Source organism: Amblyomma americanum, chromosome 7 (genome assembly GCF_052857255.1).
Source record: "Amblyomma americanum isolate KBUSLIRL-KWMA chromosome 7, ASM5285725v1, whole genome shotgun sequence".
NCBI classification, from domain to species: domain Eukaryota; kingdom Metazoa; phylum Arthropoda; class Arachnida; order Ixodida; family Ixodidae; genus Amblyomma; species Amblyomma americanum.
Genome location: NC_135503.1, coordinates 28174950 through 28196540, shown reverse-complemented (window position 1 = coordinate 28196540; position 21591 = coordinate 28174950). Strand labels below are relative to the sequence as shown.

Below are 21591 nucleotides of genomic sequence, written 5' to 3'. Positions count from 1 at the left end.
AGCCAGCGCACACTAGAAAATAGACTGCCGCGCCTACTTAACAGTTTCTCCCAAATAATTATTTATCCTCAAGAGTCATCATTTCAGGACTTACTTCTAAACTTGCTTTCTTAAATCGAGAATAACCTTGATATTACAGTGCTTTATTACAGGGAAAAAAAATGTGTAGCATTCGTTTGAAAGAAAAATGTGTACATCTTACTTTATGTTCCTTGCAATATGTTTTTCCTTTGTTTTTCCGCTTCCTTTAAACCTGTATGCAAAATCATGATTTGTATTCATTACTATTGTGTAATCTTTATTTTGTGATCTTCGTTGTTTGCCATCGCACTGTGCTGTTTGTGTTTACAATTTTAGGTTTGAAATACTGTTCATTGTTGTATTTGTGGCCGCTTGTCTGCCATTGTCTAAGTTGGAGCTTGAGGCTGTGTCAGGCTGCGTTACGGCAGATTTTACTGCAAGTCCACGCCATATTTTTGTTTGAACCCCTCCGTTGATTTTGGCAGAAATAAAATGAATCTGATTTTGAATCATGTACGTTAAGTAATGGTGGCAAGAAAAGATTATTATTATTATTATTATTATTATTATTATTATTATTATTATTATTATTATTATTATTATTATTATTATTATTATTATTATTATTATTATTATTATTATTATTATTATTATGAACCTTTTTCAGATGCTAGGGATGCCCAATTTTCGATCCCTTTTTGTTCATGCCGTGGTACTCAAACGTTTCTGCCGCCGCGGTGGCTGAGTGGTTATGGCGCTCGGCTGTTGGCCCGAAAGACGCGGGTTCGATCCCGGCCGCGGCGGTCGAATTTCGATGGAGGCGAAACTCTAGAGGCCCGTGTGCTGTGCGATGTCAGTGCACGTTTAAGAACCCCAGGTGGTCTAAATTTCCGGAGCCCTTCACTACGGCGTCTCTCATAGCCTGAGTTGCTTTGGGACGTTAAACCCCCGTAAACCAAACCAAACCAATCAAACATTTCTGGAGCGATACATTTATGGTCCCCACTGTGCTTCCCCGGCCTTTACCTCATGTGCCTGCATTTTCAGGTCCTCACACACGGACCAGATTTGGTAAATATACTCGAGCTTGTTATATTCCAGATATATTTAATGCTCTTCCCTTTGAAATTAATTCCTGTGAGGCTTTACGTGATATTCGCATTAAACTCAAGAAATTGCACTTAGAATAATTATGCTGTATACTTAAATTTCTGTGCCATTGTGAAACTTTTCGGTTTCTACCTGTTTTGTGCTTGGTATTGCATTACTTGCAATCTGTTTGGTTTTTTAGCGTCTTCTTTCTTTTCTCTCCCACCCAAAAATATAGTCAGTTTTGCGGCCGAGTCTTGCTGTTGACTGACAGGCTTCACGTGACAAGCCACAACGATGGCTTAGGCGAACCTGGTTTCTTATTTGTAGATTTGTAGATAAAATTATTATTATTATTATTATTATTATTATTATTATTATTATTATTATTATTATTATTATTATTATTATTATTATTATTATTATTATTATTATTATTATTAGGAGACGTAGTAGTATTAAGATTACACATGCGGTAAAACCGACTGTGACATTCACTAGTTAACTTCAACGCGCTCGGTTTATGAGCAGCCACTTACTATCAACAAGTACTAACCTGGAGGTAGATATCCAGAATAGCTCGTGTCGAAGCGAGCAACAGGAAAGGAAGAATTGTAGATACGGTGTTAATGCGTAATACTTCCTTTTGGACGTCGTACAAACCACATTCTTGAACTGACGAAGACAAATGCACGTGCACAAAGTGTGAACGCTTAAAACACCGTCTATAGAAAAGTATGAAAAGCGTCAAGGACGCCGCGGGAACAGGTTAGCTGCCAACTTACGAGCAAATTCCAACCAGCCCGTGTCAAGCGGTCGGAGCTAGCCACAGCGTCGCACGGGCTCCAATAGACAGTTGCAAAGCGTATCGCGTACTTTGATCATAATGCCAGGGGCGGCAGGGCGTGGATGCTGTCATGTGCATATTGTATAGCCTCTGTAGTGCATTAAGCACTAGCTCTCCAAGTTAATGCATAAAATAACAGTCTCAACAAACGTTTATTCTCCTAATCGTTCCACCTGGACATTGTTCCCAGCTTGACAACCAGTTTAAGTACGTCAGGCTGTGCGACGCAACGCACGAGATTTCGCGAACGCTTTATACTTGCTCAAGGAAGCACCCCCCAGAAAACGCTCTAGCTTTGCGTTGAAGCTTTGCATACGTTAGAGCTGCATACTTTCGAGTCATGTGACTAAAGGTAGCTCATTATCAGTAGCTCCCTTTCGCCCACCATATCTCCGCTACACGGTTCAGGTCGACTTGTACCAATACGGTGCACGTTAACAGCAAGTGGACGCAAGAGTTTTTCGTTATGGCATACAAGGATCGAGACCGTCTTGCCGTTCACTTTAGAAAAAGTGGACCATACAACTATGACTTTAAGGGAATAAAAAAAAATCTGCCTGTTTCTGCAAAAAGCTGAGGAGGCCACTGGTAAAATAGCCATGATCCATCTCGTTTTGCACTCGCGTGAACTCGAACTCGCTTAATTCGAACACCCGGTCCATCCGAACTAATAAGGCTTTAGCAACGTCAACATCACGTGCATTAAGAAAGGTTCCCATTAATTCGAACTCTCCTGAATTGAAGGAGATTTTCGGTCCTTTTTTCGAGTTTGAGCTACACAAAACGCAAAGCCGAAAGTTGGGCGAGTTGGATAACGTTCGTGGTGAAAAATAGCACAAAAGAAACACGAGGGACGGAAAGGGAACGACGCAGACAAAAAGCGCTTAACTGCGTCGTTCCCTTTGCGTCCCTCAGTGTGTTCTTTTCGCGCTATTTTTCATCACGAATTATACAAAATCGACTGTATTAATACGCACTACAAAGCTATGTAGAAGCTTGGGCATTTGCGCTGAGTCAGAAAGAGACAGCCGCAACAGCCGCACATACACACCTACCGAGTGCCACGTGAGCGGACGCGGTGTATATCACTGTTGCTCTTACGAGCCTCGCCAGAAAAACGACCACACCTGTCCCCCTCACATTTTACTTCTTTTCGACGGTAGAAATTCACTTACACCTCGGGAGGTGCGGGAAAGTTCACGCACGCCAGATGGGACAGACGCACACACTCTCTCCTCGCTGTACAAAAGGTCGAGCATCTAAACGTCAGCGCGGCTCTCTCAGAATTTAATTGTCTCACAGGGAGCGCACACGCCCCCCCCCCCCCCCCACCAAAAAAAAATAAAAACCAGCAAGATCGCTGGTCAGTGTGGCCATCCTCGCCGCTGCGCGGCCGGCTGTCGCGCCTAAATGTGCGTCGGTCGCTGCCACATACCCGCCGCTACAGATCTCGGCAGCTTGTGTGCGCGCGCGTGCGCATCCAGCCAACCATGCGTGTTCCGGAGTCATCGCTCTAGCTGCGGGCGACTCTCGAACCTCGCCGCTGTATAGAACGACACCAGAGAAAGAAAAAAATAAAAAGGCGCGGTTTTCTTTTTGCTTTTAAAGACTAAGAAGCGGAGGACGAGGGGGCAGCCGAAAGAAACTTAGACGCACGGATGGATGTATATCAAAATAACGAAGCAAGAAGTCGAGCGCGGTCGCGCGCGGCGTGAGAAAAGTGGACCCTCCGGAAGAGTCCCCCGCCGCGATAAGTAGCGCCGCGCCATTTGCAACTGCGGCGAGGCACTGACCACGTCCAACCGACGACGCCATCACCGTAGCTGGCGCCACCGCTGCTGCCGCAGCGGCACGTCGCGACACTTGCAGGACTTGCGAGGGTCTCCTTCACAGCGGCTCTCCTCCGTGGTTTCGAAGCTCGTCTCATTGCTCCCCCCCCCCCTCCTTTGTTGTTGTCCTCTTCCTCGACGAAATGGTCTTTTTTTGTCCTCGTCCCTCATCCGGGAAGTGGTGGCGGAACTCCAGGTGCAGGCGTGCGTTTTCGTGCGCTTTTGTATCAGAGTATGAATGTGCCCGCGTTTAACGTGTCTTCTGTCCCTTATCGCTAACTGAACGATCATGTATCTCACACGATTTGCTTAGAACAAAAGCTTTCTAATTATTTCTTTATTTGTTGGTTGTTTTGGACGGCTTTGGCCACACTTCAGCGAGTGCTAAGGAGCTTGCAAGCAACGTCGCATAGGCGACCGGATGCACTTTGAATTGAAGAGTGGTCAGAACTACAGTTTATGCTTGTGGACACTAATGATAGAGCAAAGGACATTGTGCCCTTACTTAATAAAGAGCGCAGGAGTTAAGGAGGCTTCTGTCGGGACTGTTGAGCGAACGGGCGGGAAAGTCCGGGTTACGGAACCCCACATGCATCCGTTGAGTTCCTTTATGGGAACTTCTTGTCGTGGTTCCTGCGGCTTAGAGAGTTAGCTCGCCGCCTGGTAACGGGAAAGGTGTCACAGTCATCGAACCCAGCGGTTCCAGTGCACGCAATCCGGGAGTTGTACAGGGGCCTACATCTAGGTAAACGTATAGATAGGAAAGAGAGAGCGAGAGAGAGAAAGTAGTGTCATGGTATACCATACAGATTTGCACTTTCGTATGTCCCTCACCGCATTGGGCGCCGTGACGATCGTTACACCTGTAATTATTCGTGGGTATTGTGTTCCACCGCCAGATGGCAGCATGAGTCGGAGTCATCCATTTTGTGGTTGCCAGCACAATTTCTTCCTGTGCATGTCAGTAACTGAGCGGACAGCATGGATAGTGACGGGCAAGGCAGTGCTCGCCGACATGGTTCTTGTGGAATGTGGGCGTGGGCTCTACACAGATTCCTTGGAAACTTGCGGCAGTGTGTTGAAGGCTGGCAGCCCTGGCTTTCACTCTTGCTGGCTTGGCAGCCCTGGCAATGTTGACAGGCCTTATTACAGTCGGCGGACACGTCCAGGGCTGATCCTTTTAGCTGCCTTCCAACGAGTAGAGGAGGTTCTTCGGGATGCTCTCTGCTCGCGACACACATTGCCACAAGTTGCCGGTGAATCTACAGAGAGATCCACGTACGCCCTCCTTTCACAGGAACCATGTCGTCTAGCGATGTCCTTGACGGTCACATCAATGCTGCCCGCTCGGCTACTGACATGCACAAAAATAAAGTGCGCTTGCAATCACAAAATGGGTGCCTCCGAGACGTGCTGCCGTCTGGTGGTGGAACACAGTCTCAACGAAAGATACAGCGCGCTATGCGGTAGGGTGGATACGGAAGTGAAAATCGATATGCTACGGCCCTCGTACTTTACCGAAAATGTCAGTTATTTTGTAACCTCCCGGGAGAAGTCCTCAGACCAGGATCCCTCTGGCCGCCCCTGCGAACGTAGCCTTCTGGATCAGCTTAAGCTGTTCGGGGTCGCCTGTGGCCAAAAGAGCGATCTTCCAGGAGGCGGGTGCGGGCGAGGGCATTAAGGGTGCACATATCGAAAAGGTTCATATTTATAAATGGTAAAGATGGGCACCTAATGTTTTTGCGGCGCGTACAGCCAACTGAAACTCGACATTTCTGGTGACAAATTACCACCGACTGTTGTAGCGGACAGGTCGCTCCTAACGAGCTCCGATTGGCTTGCTGACGCAGCGGAAGTGGATGTGATGTTTCGTGGGAATGCCTGTACCCTTGGTCTAATCTAGCTTGACGTCACGTGGCTTCAGGGTACTCCTAACTGACTCCCAATAGCAATACAACAACAGTCCCACGGAGTCTTACTGATGCCGAAAACGCAATATTTTTTTACAGTTGCATACATCCTCGGCCAAATCTGTGAGTCCATCAATATCTCAGTGTTGAAGCCGTTAGTCAGCATGACAGGTATCTCCGTCCTTCTGCTTTCCTTCCAAACTGATAATACCCAGGTGATTTGTAAATCAGCCTTTAGTGCAATGTATCGGCGAGAAAAGCCAAGTTCTTGTGAAAGTCACTGAAACAACTTCCCGAAAATTCTCCGAGGAATTCCAAAACACTTCAACCAAATTCACTCCTTATAGGAAATTCAGCACTGTCTTCTAAGCTCGAACAAAGTGTAACGCAGATCTATCCTGACTAAATATATATTTGACCCGACTCTTAGCGGGCTCAGAAACATTTTAAATGAACGTAAGTGGTATACAGTACCTGCTGGATCAATTGCATTATGATGTTTAGATATTTTGACAGTCGCAGTACTAAGGTGAATTTGTACCATCGTCCTCACACAAGGGTTAACTACATGTATTCCAAAAATACTCATGCGATTCCCGGTAGCAATATTCCTTCTTTCCAATATATTTAGGAGGAGGCCACACGATGCAGTTGATTTGAAATAAGCGAGAAATTATACATTACTACTCGCCGGAACACATCCATACAGCCGCAAATGACACCTATATAGCTTTCACGGCAACTTCGCTTAAAGAAAAATTCGTCTTGCTTCGAGGGTCAAACCTGGGAACGCCGCCACTTCGGGACCAACTAATAGCCAGGACAGTCAGCCGGCACGGGTGAGGCTGAATTCATCGGCAGCACTAATCGATCGACAACTTGACTGTCGATGCCATTCATCTCGTTGCTGTCTATTGGAAAGGTAGCGTTTAAGAAGCAGGTGTTTACCTCTGAAGGCACAGTCATGAGGCTTATTTACTAATATGCTGTGGTTGAAGCAATAGAATGCCTTCCTTATGTCTAGGAGCACTACGACGGAAATCTAATTGTTGTGCAGGGCTTTGTTGACGTTTTGGGATAGTGCCAGTACTGGAGTAAATGCAGATATGTGTGACCGGAACGTGGAGCTGTGGGACCTACAGCAAACGTACTTATACGCATATACTGTGTCTTACAAGGCATCGTGTGTTTCTTTTGTCTCTGAATTCTCCTACGACGGCAATCTTATTTTTGTGCAGGGCTTTGTTGACGCTTTGGAATAGTGCAGTACTGGAGTAAATGCAGATATGTGTGACCGGAACGTGGAGCTGTGGGACCAACAGCAAACGTACTAATATGTATATATTGTGTTTTGCAAGGCATCGTGTGTTTCTTTTGTCTCTGAATTCTCCTACGACGGCAATCTTATTTTTGTGCGGGGCTTTGTTGACGCTTTCGAATAGTGCCAGTACTGGAGTAAATGCAGATATGTGTGACCGGAACGTGGAGCTGTGGGACCAACAGCAAACGTACTTATATGTATATATTGTGTTTTGCAAGGCATCGTGTGTTTCTTTTGTCTCTGAATTCTCCTACGACGGCAATCTTATTTTTGTGCAGGGCTTTGTTGACGCTTTGGAATAGTGCCAGTACTGGAGTAAATGCAGATATGTGTGACCGGAACGTGGAGCTGTGGGACCAACAGCAAACGTACTTATATGTATATATTGTGTTTTGCAAGGCATCGTGTGTTTCTTTTGTCTCTGAATTCTCCTACGACGGCAATCTTATTTTTGTTCAGGGCTTTGTTGAGGCTTTGGAATAGTGCCAGTACTGGAGTAAATGCAGATATGTGTGACCGGAACGTGGAGCTGTGGGACCAACAGCAAACGTACTTATATGTATATATTGTGTTTTGCAAGGCATCGTGTGTTTCTTTTGTCTCTGAATTCTCCTACGACGGCAATCTTATTTTTGTGCAGGGCTTTGTTGACGCTTTGGAATAGTGCCAGTACTGGAGTAAATGCAGATATGTGTGACCGGAACGTGGAGCTGTGGGACCAACAGCAAACGTACTTATATGTATATATTGTGTTTTGCAAGGCATCGTGTGTTTCTTTTGTCTCTGAGTTCTCCTACGACGGCAATCTTATTTTTGTTCAGGGCTTTGTTGAGGCTTTGGAATAGTGCCAGTACTGGAGTAAATGCAGATATGTGTGACCGGAACGTGGAGATGTGGGACCAACAGCAAACGTACTTATATGTATATATTGTGTTTTGCAAGGCATCGTGTGTTTCTTTTGTCTCTGAATTCTCCTACGACGGCAATCTTATTTTTGTGCAGGGCTTTTTGACGCTTTGGAATAGTGCCAGTACTGGAGTAAATGCAGACATGTGTGACCGGAGCGTGGAGCTGTGGGACCAACAGCAAACGTACTTATATGTATATATTGTGTTTTGCAAGGCATCGTGTGTTTCTTTTGTCTCTGAATTCTCCTACGACGGCAATCTTATTTTTGTGCAGGGCTTTGTTGACGCTTTGGAATAGTGCCAGTACTGGAGCAAATGCAGATATGTGTGACCGGAACGTGGAGCTGTGGGACCAACAGCAAACGTACTTATATGTATATATTGTGTTTTGCAAGGCATCGTGTGTTTCTTTTGTCTCTGAATTCTCCTACGACGGCAATCTTATTTTTGTGCAGGGCTTTCTTGACGCTTTGGGATAGTGCCAGTACTGGAGTAAATGCAGATATGTGTGACCGGAACGTGGAGCTGTGGGACCAACAGCAAACGTACTTATATGTATATATTGTGTTTTGCAAGGCATCGTGTGTTTCTTTTGTCTCTGAATTCTCCTACGACGGCAATCTTATTTTTGTTCGGGGCTTTGTTGAGGCTTTGGAATAGTGCCAGTACTGGAGTAAATGCAGATATGTGTGACCGGAACGTGGAGATGTGGGACCAACAGCAAACGTACTTATATGTATATATTGTGTTTTGCAAGGCATCGTGTGTTTCTTTTGTCTCTGAATTCTCCTACGACGGCAATCTTATTTTTGTGCAGGGCTTTTTGACGCTTTGGAATAGTGCGAGTACTGGAGTAAATGCAGACATGTGTGACCGGAACGTGGAGCTGTGGGACCAACAGCAAACGTACTTATATGTATATATTGTGTTTTGCAAGGCATCGTGTGTTTCTTTTGTCTCTGAATTCTCCTACGACGGCAATCTTATTTTTGTGCAGGGCTTTGTTGACGCTTTGGAATAGTGCCAGTACTGGAGCAAATGCAGATATGTGTGACCGGAACGTGGAGCTGTGGGACCAACAGCAAACGTACTTATATGTATATATTGTGTTTTGCAAGGCATCGTGTGTTTCTTTTGTCTCTGAATTCTCCTACGACGGCAATCTTATTTTTGTGCAGGGCTTTCTTGACGCTTTGGGATAGTGCCAGTACTGGAGTAAATGCAGATATGTGTGACCGGAACGTGGAGCTGTGGGACCAACAGCAAACGTACTTATATGTATATATTGTGTTTTGCAAGGCATCGTGTGTTTCTTTTGTCTCTGAATTCTCCTACGACGGCAATCTTATTTTTGTGCAGGGCTTTTTGACGCTTTGGAATAGTGCCAGTACTGGAGTAAATGCAGACATGTGTGACCGGAACGTGGAGCTGTGGGACCAACAGCAAACGTACTTATATGTATATATTGTGTTTTGCAAGGCATCGTGTGTTTCTTTTGTCTCTGAATTCTCCTACGACGGCAATCTTATTTTTGTGCAGGGCTTTTTGACGCTTTGGAATAGTGCCAGTACTGGAGTAAATGCAGACATGTGTGACCGGAACGTGGAGCTGTGGGACCAACAGCAAACGTACTTATATGTATATATTGTGTTTTGCAAGGCATCGTGTGTTTCTTTTGTCTCTGAATTCTCCTACGACGGCAATCTTATTTTTGTGCAGGGCTTTGTTGACGCTTTGGAATAATTCCAGTACTGGAGTAAATGCAGATATGTGTGACCGGAACGTGGAGCTGTGGGACCTACAGCAAACATACTTATATGTATATATTGTGCTTTCCAAAGGCATCGTGTGTTTCTTTTGTCTCTGAATTCTCCATCAATCATCAAAGGCTAAATAAAAAAACGCGCTACAATAACCAGAGGTAGGCGGTTCAGTGTCAATGGAACGTCAGGACCGCGAGTTGCATTCCCGCTTCGGGACTCGGATAGCAGGGCGACCGCTATGCCGGTTTCGCGTTCGACAGCCTTCACGGTAGCACAGCGCTGCAAGGATTTTTCGCAGGAGCGGGACAAAGATTAAGTTTCTGCGCTACGTTCCCACGTGACAGGAAATTTCGAATCTCGAACTGTGATACAGTTTGGTTATTCTGTTGGAACCGTACGACGAGCCCTAGATTACACTCGTAAAAAAAAAGAACGTACACGACAGAAGAAACTGATAGCTTCGTGGAACCGCGTGTATACATACGAGCATGCAGGACAGGCCCAGAGACCCTATAAACGGGCGCGACTACGCGTATACGCTTTGCACTTGCCGGAGCACTTGTCGCATTAGCCGCTCGAGTGGGCTGGCCCTGTAATTGCCCACAACGCCGGTTGCTGCGGTCTTCGAGAGCGGCGCTTAAAGAGGCGATTGCCCGAGGCGCTCGCGCGCAAGCATTTTCACGCCGGGCGACACAGTTAGAGCGAGGAAATGGGCCGGTGAAGCGCGTCTAATCGCCGCAGCTTATCGTCTAAGACGTATACATCTCGCAAAGACTTGCAAGTACGGACAAACTTAAAGATATATATTACGAAGATCGTTTCCTTTTTTATGTATACTACAGTGACTTAACATACGCAGGAATACCGCGCTTCCGACACTCAGCCTTGTAATACATGCTACGCTGTGCTATGCTATGTGCTAATAACACTATACTATACTATACTAATCGAACGCACTTATACTTTCTTCTACTATATTATATTATATTATACTATACTATACTATGCTATACTATACTATACAAATCTAACACCCCTATACGTCCTCCTCAGGTTTAGCTTAGGTTCGAACTGGCTGTACCGATGCATTCGCGCTTTACGTTTCACTCAAAAGGAGTGTCCACTGCTCTATACTTAAAGGGTTACTTCCATACGAGTAAAGGCTCACTGAATGTGCTTTAGCGGCTTTTTTTTTTCTAAGTGATCTAAGTATACATCACCGATAACCTATCTCTGTTAAAAATACACGACCTCACTGCTTTCCTCCTTTAGATTCTCTCTCTCTCTCTCTCTTGGGTTCTTACGGTGAGCAGGCTCGCTTTGTCTTGCATTCATCTCGCTTATCTCGACCATGAACTGCGAATACATATTCATGGCGGGAGCGCATCCGCATCGAGTTCCGGAATCTGCACATTTGTGCATCAAATTCCACAAAAACCCGAAATCTACGGATGCCCACACGTCAGAAGCGACATGATGCGGTGCAGCCGATCAGAGGGCGGCAGCATATTAAGTCACACGTTACTTATTCACATCATTCGTCAAAAATAAAAGTCCCAAGGGGTTTCATTCTGAGTCACGCTGACGTGCCTCGCTATGTGCCGCCAGCGTTCAGAGTCATTACCAGGAGTTCGAGACATCGCCCAGCCACTGCCGCTAAGCCTAGAGGCCTGCAGCTCTTCAGTGGGAGGCATGATGATGAAAATATTTTAATTGTACCTAAACGATGATGGACGCGGTCCCGCTGTTCCGGGAGCCCGTTGAATGTTTCAGCCCCTTTTGCCCTTTCGGTCAGCTCCTGCTGAACTTCTGTGTAATTCTCTTTCTTTCTCACGTCACGTGCTGATTTTAAATTTTCAAACACATGCATTCGGAGCCCTCCACTACGGCACCTCTTCCTTTCTTCTTTTACTCCCGCCTTTATCCTTTCCCTTACGGCGCGGTTCAGGTGTCCAAAGATATATGAGACAGATACTGTGCCATTTCCTTTCCCCCCAAAACCTATTATTATTATTATTATTATTATTATTATTATTATTATTATTATTATTATTATTATTATTATTATTATTATTATTATTATTAAACACATGCACCACGTGGTGGCAGTCAAGGGAACTAGGAGCTTTCGCCCCAAATTACTGGTAATGCTCTTGACGGTGCAAGGATTTTCGTCCTCATTCCTTCGAAACGTAGGATTTAAGGAACCACCAATTAAGAAGCCTACTGCAAAGCTTATAAGCAAACCCCGTGGACTCGATAGTTTTGACAAAGGCTGTACCAAGTTTTTGCTATATCGGCGCTATTAACTATTTCCCGTGGCTCAGTGCTCGTAGGCGAATACGTTTTGTTTTCCGGTTTTCGAAGAAAAACACTAATTAGCGGCTCATTAACCGTGCGCAATTATGAGCCTTTGGTTTTCGTAGCTAGTTGATTTCTGATATTCACGTTCCACTAGTGTTATGTACGCCCTTTCCTTTATGTACAGGGGAGAGCGAGTTCGTCAACCGCTCATGAGCCGGCTATTTTCTCTCACCCCCTTCACGTCGTTGAGCGCAATAAATAAAATGAAATGAAACCGGAGAGACGTTAGCGAGACACATAAGTGTTTTTGGACCTCGTTATCTCAACTTCATTAGAGCTTTGTCCCAAGCGCCTCTGCAGCACGACAGCGTGCTTTATACAGGGAGCTCGACCATATGCGCGGTCGATGCAGTCGATGTTTCCTTTTTTTTTGATATTTTTAGGGATTCTTCGCAGGAGACAAGACGTTTGAGAAAGAACAGCTCTATACGACAAGAACCGAGTTCGAGGCAGAAACAACGAATAAATAAAGAGAAAAGTACCGCGCCAGCGAATGCAAAACGCGCGGTATACTCACCTTGTGTTAGTGCGAGTGTTTACAAGCGATGCGCCCGCGCGCCGAGAGGAAGCAGCCTCATCCTCGCAAGAGGGCAGTCAACCCCGGGGGCACCATAACCCCCCCCCCCCCCCCCCCCCGCCTCCTTTACCGTCCTCCTTGCGACCGCGCTCGAGATCTCGCCTCGGATTCAGGCGGAAGCGGCGCCCACAGAAGACACGCCGGGACGATTTATGTACACACCCACGGCCAATAAAACCCGTCCCACCAACGAAAAAGACGACGATAACCCAAAGGCGGCTTTGCTCCCGCCACTGTATAGTGAAGTCGCCCGTCCGGTTTATTCGAACGGTGCTTTGGCCCCTTAAACACCACGTGTATCAAAATGATTCCCTTAATTCGAACTCCGCATATTAAGAACAGTTTTCACTCCCCGCTGAGTCTACATTATAGAGTCGACTTCCTTACTGATTTTGCTCATGTCGTGTCGATAATGGAAACGAATGATGCTACTTGGTAATTTGGCAAGGAAGCTCGGATGATCTTAAATAATGGTTATTGGATTTTAAAGCCCTGGAACAACACTATGAGTTATGAGGCAGACCATAATGACTGTGTATGGGGATTATTGGGTATAGTGCATATGAAATGTATACTCGTGCCTGACCACAGTTTCCAAGCGAGATCACAGCGATTACGCGCGAGCGAATGGGTTGTTTACAGGGATGTTTATTTTGAATAAGGCTGCATGGAATACCGTTGGATTCGATGCGCTGTGCTTCGCTGGGCGTTTATTTGTCCATGTAGTACCGGCAAAAGCAAAACGCATGGCGACTCTATGACGCCCGTTTTACCTCCATAGCCTCCGCGTGAACTACTCCGGGAGACGCCCGCTTATTCTTCTATGTCACATTCATTGTGCTGGCTCAGAGCCCCTGACCTATAACGTCTATTATAACAGTGCATGCAAAATTTGTGATCAGTATAGAGGGATGCGGAACCATCTGTTTTAGAAGATGCGGACTAGAGGTGTTTAATTCGTTTCCCCTGCTGTCTGTTTTAAGCTAAACAGTCGTCCCACATAACTTGAGTCAGTGACGCCACCATTTGAACTAGTTAAAAGGAATGCGTGAATCTGGGCCTGGTGAGGCACTCACGCACAATGCTACATGTTACATGTTACATACACAATGACTGTAGTCTTAACATAGCCTTACTCTACTTCTGGTCAAGAACACCGACAGATGCAAAACAAGGCAGAGCGTCCTCTGTTTTCTGGCGAGCTTTTAAACTTTCCACCTTCAAGAATCTCCTTCACAAAACGACAACGGCGAGGAAATAAAGTTGTGTAGACCAGAAAGACGCCGAACGCAAGCGACACCGGTAGATGGAAGTAGCAACCGCGCATGCGTAAGACGGCGTCGACCGTTCAACAATCGGAAACTAATATCGGCCTGAAAAGACAACGGCACCGTCTCAACCAGTAACAAAAGATGAGGTAAGCCTTCAAGTGTGGTCTGCTTACTCAGTGCCAGACGCAAGGGCGATGTTCCAGAATATATCGCCGAATAGGCTGCACAGATTATGGGCGGCAGTTAACGTCTTCGGAGTCTATATATATATATATATATATATATATATATATATATATATATATATATATATATATATATATATATATATATATATATATATATATATATATATATATATATATATATATATATATATATATATAATCACCACGAAGCGAACGCCATAAAGACTTCAGGGAGCTTTCGATTATATGGGGGAGAATTACGAGGAAAGTATTCAATCCCGTAAGGTTGTTTCGCAAGAGACCTTCGCACTGCCGCGGACATGGTGTGGTTGCTGACGGTGGTGATGACGATGGTCATTCCCACGTCATATCTGTTTTTGTTTTTCTTCCTTTCTTTCTGTCTTTTTTTTTCTTCCTTTCTTTCTTTCTTTCTTTCTTTCTTTCTTTAGCCACTCGGGATCTATGATGAGGAACGAACAGCAACCCTCGTGCAATCGGCTTTTCAATCTCCTCCCATTTTATACACTTCCTCAAATCAAGCGCGCGATGCTGCGTCACCAGGAACGTCTGTATGCACTTCCATGCGTTTTGGCAAGGCTGCCACCAGACGCAAAGCGTCACAGTGAGACGGAGGAGGAAGAGGGGTGGGAGGGGAGGGGGATAGAAAGGGGGGGGGGGGCGCACGGCCAGATCAAAATTCATGAGCCGCCCTCCGCACACTTCCGCGCTCCCGTGTATTCATCCTTCATCGATACCGTGGCCGCGGGCGCTTTCCTTTCGTCAAGTTTTTTCCTACGCGCCAGCTCCGGCTTCGATCAGATAAGCGGCACCGGCAGCGGGCTACGAGGCAGTAAGACGATGTCGGGGAGAGATATCGCTGAGCGCGCGCTGTTCGTTCTTGATACAACCACGACCCACGCAGACACTCCAGCCTAAAATGCGTCGCAACGAAATGCTGTACAGCTTCTTTTTTTTTTTTATGCACGCGTCTTCTGGGCACCAGTCTCTACTCGACTGCATACCTCCCCAGCATGCAGACTTCGCATTTCCTCTTTCTTCTCTCTTCGCTGCGACGCTTTAAGACGATTATAATTACCCTTTTATACTTGACTATGTCTGACAAGTCGCCAGCACGTGCTTTTGAGATGGAGCTGCGCACATGCATGTTATGCGATATCCCCGTTGCGTGTTTAGATTGCTAGCTACACGCGCACGAAGCAAAAGTCGTCCTGCTCTCAGAGAGCTGCTTTGATTTCAAGTCCTCGGTGGAAAAGGTACCTGGACAAACACTCTTCGCTGATTGTTTCAGATAACGAGGAACTTTAAATTGCTTGCTCTTATCCACCATGTTTTTTTTTTCTTCTTCCTTACTCGCCTGTCCCAGCCTGTGCCCCGGGTAGATGATGACTTTTGCTCGTCCAGAATGGAATCGAGAATTCACTGCTTTTTCTTTTTCGTTTCTTTTTCCACTTTTCGTACAAATTCTAGTCTAAGACACAAAGTTATCCAAATACTCCTTGCCCATGAGTGCGTTTCCATCCACAATGTACCCTGGCCAGTCCCCCAGTCGCGTGTCACTAAGCCTGAGGACATCATCATAATCGAAACTGAGGCTAAAATGGGACATTACTCCCGATTTGTGCATATATGTTCCTCATGTACGGAAGACGAATAGTAAAAGAACAATGCACAAGTTGTAACATGCTCGAAATCCGAATATTTTTACGTCTGTGCTTTTGTGGCTTTGTGAACAAGATTGCATTGCTTCCCATCACAGCTGCCAATTTTAAGTCACATACCGGTGCAGAGCGCACGGAAAAGCTGGTGGCTTCGGGAAGTGAGAAAGGAAGAAAACGAAATGAACGGCGTGATAGTTAAAGTTTAAATAGTCACCGCCTGGTTATGGCCAATCCCCCTTGTCGGTATGTGCCATTGTGTGAGGTCAACAACAACAACAACATTATCGCACTTCCAGTAACGCCACAGAACATTGACCCATGCGTATCTGATAACAGAAAAATGGAAACAAGCTAAAGTTTCCTCCAGGTTCACTAACTAAGAAGACACAGAAATAGTGATAACTGCAAGATGCGGCGCCACTTTTTTCCCTCTTCGAAGGGCCTTTTTCAATGCACAAAATCCATTTTGGCCAGATTTTCGCTATACACCCTTCCGTCTACACTTCGCGGTAACACTTTTACGACTACTGAAGAGCTCATCTGTACAACACTGAACCCGTATACCACGCTCCCATGTATTTAACAGAGGAATACCGTAGGTGCAGAGTTATATAGGTATAGTGTATTGATGGTGTAGAGGTGTACTGCATACGTGGTGTAGAAGTATGCTGCATACATGGCATGAAGTATATTGTAACATGGTGCAGAATTATAGAGGTATACTCCATGGATGTGTACCATAGCGGTACACTGCATTTATGGTATAGAGGTATACTGCATTCATGGTGTATAAGTACAGATGTATACTGCACATATGGTGTAGAAGTATACATGTTCATGCTGCAGGGGTATGCTATACATAGTGCAGATATGTAGAGATGCACTGTATACATAGTGCAGAGGTACAGATGAATACTGATACATGATTTAGAGTTAGATATGTATATTGTATACATTGCATAGAGGCGTACTGAATGTAAGGGGGTGTAGAATCAGAGGAATTAGAGGTACACTGTATGCATGTGGCATAGAAGTATACTGCATACATTGTGCAGATACCCGTATGCTGTACGGATGGCATAGAGGGATGCTGTGCACATGATAAAGAGGTGTACTGAATACATGGCGTAGAACTATAGAGGTATGCTGTATACATGATATAGAGGCATATTGTACACACGGTGTGAGGTATACCGTATACTGCATACACGGCCACGCATAGTGTATATATTGTATGCATGCCCACATAGATAGAACATGTTAGCTATATTCTGCACGTGTACTTTGAAGAATAGGAAGGCGGAGGAGATACTGCAGTCTAGATAGAATACTGGGACTTCTAATGACAATCGATGCAAACGCACTCCTACAGCGCTTACAATTTTAGAGTAATTTTTACAGTAATACAGTAATTTTTTTTTCCTTTACAGCCCTGCGGCGTCATTTATGAGTGGGTCTCTTGCGTGCATATGTTTGACTCGCACATTGTGCTCTGACAGCCGACAAAGCGGATGGGTGCATGAATTTAGTGCACAAATACTTTCTAATAAAATTACTTAGCTCTTTATTCCCTCTCACGAGTTCTTGCAGTGGAGGAGAAACTGCAGATGCTAGGCGACGCCTTCCAGAAGCGTGCCATTCTCACGCGCTCACAAGCGAACCGCGTTCTGGAAGCCGCCACCTTGAGCTTGCAGCTGCCATGGAAGCTAAAGCGCACGGAAGGTACTCAGCCGCAGCAACTTTTTAAGAGGCTTATACATACGATTCAGGATGGTATGTTAATAACCATCACCTACCAATCAGCTAGCTACGCCCACAGAAGGTCAAAGGCATCCTGCAGTTGTGGCCGCCCTATATCCCTGTAATCTTCCCAACCTCATCTCGTATATATCGACCTGACTCACGCTGTGTTTACCTTCTCTGGGAGGCCACTCCGGTATAACTTAAGAGGTAGTCGGTCATCTGTTCGCTGCATTACGAGCGTTTGCTACACCACACAGATGGCGGGAAATTTTGCGGCAGATAGGGAAAATAGTATGCGCGGAGTTCGGAGATTCCAATAAAGCTGCACGGCTGCCTACAGCTGTGCCTTTCAAGCCATTTGCGAAATACTCCAGTACCGCGCACCTGCGAAATTCCCCTGGCTGACGTCATCCACGCGTTTGTAATGCACCTGGCTACAGAAGGCTTTTCAGCCGCTACACCCAAGACCGCGTATACTAGATAGAGCCCATGCATGCAAAGGCTTCTGAATGCCGGGAAGACTTGGAGTGTGACAGCAGAGAGAATTAACAAAAAAAAAGAAAATTAAGAAGCAGAGTGGCATGCAGAATTAAGGCATCTGCGGGGATTAGCCTGCGGGCGGCGCCACAAGTTTTGTTGTTGTCAAACGGTCGGATGAAACGAACGTGCTTCAAATGTATGATAAGGCCGGCCGGCGCCGCGCAACAGCTGGCTTCGAATGTGATGAATCCCTTGGGGCAAAAAGTTAAAAGGAAAAATAGAGAAATAGACAGCAAGAGGAAAGGCAATGCACAGGAGAAGCGGCTCAGTGTCCAATGATCGAGGCGTTGGGAAGACGAATGAAGTGGGATGATGAATTGAGTTCGCGTATATATATATTGGGCGAAAGTCGCGTATAGACATATAAGCTCGCGTTCATGCTCCCTATACATGACCGCACTGTCGGAAGTGCGCACACCGGCCCATGTTTACATGTCAGCGTGAGTTATATCCCCAAACAGACGCGGGAGGCCTGTTCGAAAGGAGACATGTACACCAAACCCCGCTGCATTCTCTGCTGTATCTCTATACACGCCTATATATAGCCGCCGCCTGCAGCTCAGACAAGTGTGACGCTATTTTCTTTTCGTTTTCTTTCACTCTTACCCTTTGTTCGCAGAGCTCATGCCTTCTTGTACGCTCATGTTTGGCGCGTACATGACTGCCGTGCTAGGGTATAGGCCATAATTTGACAGGTTTTGTCCCCGCGGGTGGTCTGTTTGACTGCCACTTCCAATTACGTACTTTGTGACATGCGATATGCTTTGACATTAACTCACAATGTTTTCTGAAGTGCTTAACCGCTGTACTCGCCTTGCCTTAAATTCCGGACAGAAAATCAGCCCTGGCACAAGGGTCAAATCACTGTCTCTTGTTGCGTGTTTTTGATTAGGTTAGGTCCTTGACGCACGTCAATTTGTTATATATATTGTCTAGTCGCACGCGGTTACTTTAGTAAATGTATATTCTTTTTTTCCCTCCGTCCATTCAAGTTTTAACCCTTATCTCTGGCTCGTCCCCCATTTCTGCACATGAATGATGCTGGAAAGTAACCTCACAGGGAGTGTGACGACAATCGGAGACAGGTGATAACCGCCGACTCATTTGAGGTTGTGCAGTGATACGCGGTAAGTCGCCGCTGGCGAACAAAATTATCAGCGGGATTAACGCTGCGGAAGTCGGATCCCATCGGAGCCGAGTGGTGTTAGTAGTTAGGATTCATGACTACATGAGAAAAGATGTAGTCAGGATTCATGACTACATGAGAAAAGATGAGGCGGTGGATGTTCAGGACGCGCGCGGCCTGAAAATTGAACGTTCTTGGCGTGTGAAGGGAGTCGAATAGATAAGCGGAAGCGCGTGAAATCTACTATGAGTAGCGACTTTAAAAATGGCTGGATGAGCCTCTCTCGCAAGTTGAACGACCAGTTTATACATGTGTGAGAGAGCCGGGTTCTATTAGGGCGATGGTTAACTCCATACTCTAGGCTAGCACGCGTAGTGAAAGAAACGCGCACACATAAGGAGCATATAAATGCAGCAGCAAGGTCGACGAGGTATATCGAAGCAACAGTCGAGGGGTGCCGATAACGAGTCTGAGACGTCAGGTATATAAAGCGGCAGTGCTGATCCGAATAAGATAGGGAAATCGCATGCAGCCCACGCCACAGGGAGGAAGCGAGCGATAAGAATAACGACAACTTCGTTAATGCCCCGTTATCGCATCCGATCGCACCGCCACTGCGGGCAGACTTTCACTTTCAATTTTATTGTTGCCTCCTGCAGCTCCTTTCCCTTTCGTCCTTCACACGCGAGGCTGTGGGAGGCAGATCGCTCGGAAAACATCTTTGTATGCGATTGGTCGTCGCCGTGTGACGCAACGTGAGACGACCAATGACGTCTTGCCAACGCCCACGGGGTTGGCTAAAGACGCTCCACGCGTGCAGCTGCAGGAAAGGGGGCTGATAATTTGTGACCTAAACGCACTGCGTTGTTTTGCTAATGAACAATTTGTTCGCCAAGATATACGTGAACGCCATTTCTTTACATATGCAGAGATTGCTGGCAGCTTCGCCTACGGGCTACACGTTATCTTTGTATACTCTTTTTTTGCAGTACTTTTCGTGAATAACATCCGGGGTTGTGGAGAGTCGTCCATGGCGCCCTAGAAGGAATCTGCTGCTTCTCCCGGCACATAGGCGTAACGATTGCATCACACTTGACATTCGCTCGACTCAGAATCAAAATTTCCCATTCGCATCCCGCACGATAATGTTTGTGTGCAAGAACTCAGATAATGTCATAAAATACAATTATCAAATTTCTAATAGCTAGACCGCATAGCATTTTTAGCATAATAGACTCCGCAGCCTCACCCAATTTGAATCTTTAAGGGATTGGAACGAGGGGAACCGATACATGGTACTTTAAACAGCATCTTGCAACCGAAACTCGAGCATGTATAAGAACAAAACATCAACGGCAGCTTGTCAAGAAGCTTGGTATCCCTTTCTTCGTGGCTTGTGAGTTGCAGTCAGATTTTATGAGCTTGAATGACCTCCACTAAGGAGATCAAAAGAGTCGTTATGATCAATAATGTTATAGCGGGGTGATAACTGCAGATATCCGCTGCATATTGAGTGATAATCATGGCTTTCCAGTTATGGCTCGTAATCTTCGGCGCAGATAACAAGATCGGAGTAGAACCTGTGGCGCTAGGACACTTCTCATGTGTATATAAGCCGATACGATATGAGCCGAAACGTAGGCAGGCACTGGAAGTGAATTTAATGATAAGATAAAAATGAGACAACAGATCGTCGAGAACATAGCCATATACGAAAACGCACTTCGCGTGCGCAGGGTAGGCAAAGCGATTTAGACGTGCGTAAGAGAAACGGCTCAGCACCTAAAAGGGAACGGTGGATTGACGCAGTAATTTGTCACAAAAAGGGAAATTCCGTCTTCCCGATAAAAAGAGATGCGCGGTAGCACAGGAATGCCAATAATAGTAATAAATAATTGCTTGAGAGACAAGGCTTGAGACGTTTGCTTGAAATTGATGTTAGAAACTATCCGATACACTTTCTTTCTCTCTCGTTCTAAGATGCAAATAGATGAACGCCGCGCTTTCTTATCTTTCCACCCTTTGGTCACGGGCTACCGGAGATATACAGCGACGGCTTCCGAGGACTGCGATCGGATGTGCCACTCAAAAAAGTCGTAGCCATAAATCAATGAGCCGCCAGCCTTGGACAGCGAGTTCGCTTTAATGAATTGCAAATGCGCCGATATCGGGCGGAGGCTGCATTCGCCGTCTTAGGAAGCATAAAACAACAGCTGTGTCGAAGAGACACCGCGTACATCCTGCGCTGAAGCAAGAAAACCCGTGTGGTAAGGCGAGCTGAGGCGACGTAAATTAACCGTCAGTGCATGGTATACGATGCACTGTCGGCCGGTAGACAGCGAGCGAAAGGCTCCAGGCAATGCCACATTATCTAGATCTGGCACGAACTAAAACAATTGAAAAGATGTTACATAC

General features: G+C 45.8%; 1 protein-coding gene across 5 annotated transcripts in view; it reads right to left on the bottom strand.

The window, feature by feature from the left end:
• The window catches only part of LOC144098742 (uncharacterized), a 202251-nt gene that overhangs the window by 136456 nt on the left and 44204 nt on the right, over positions 1-21591 (bottom strand). The gene's annotated exons all lie outside the window — the stretch shown is intronic.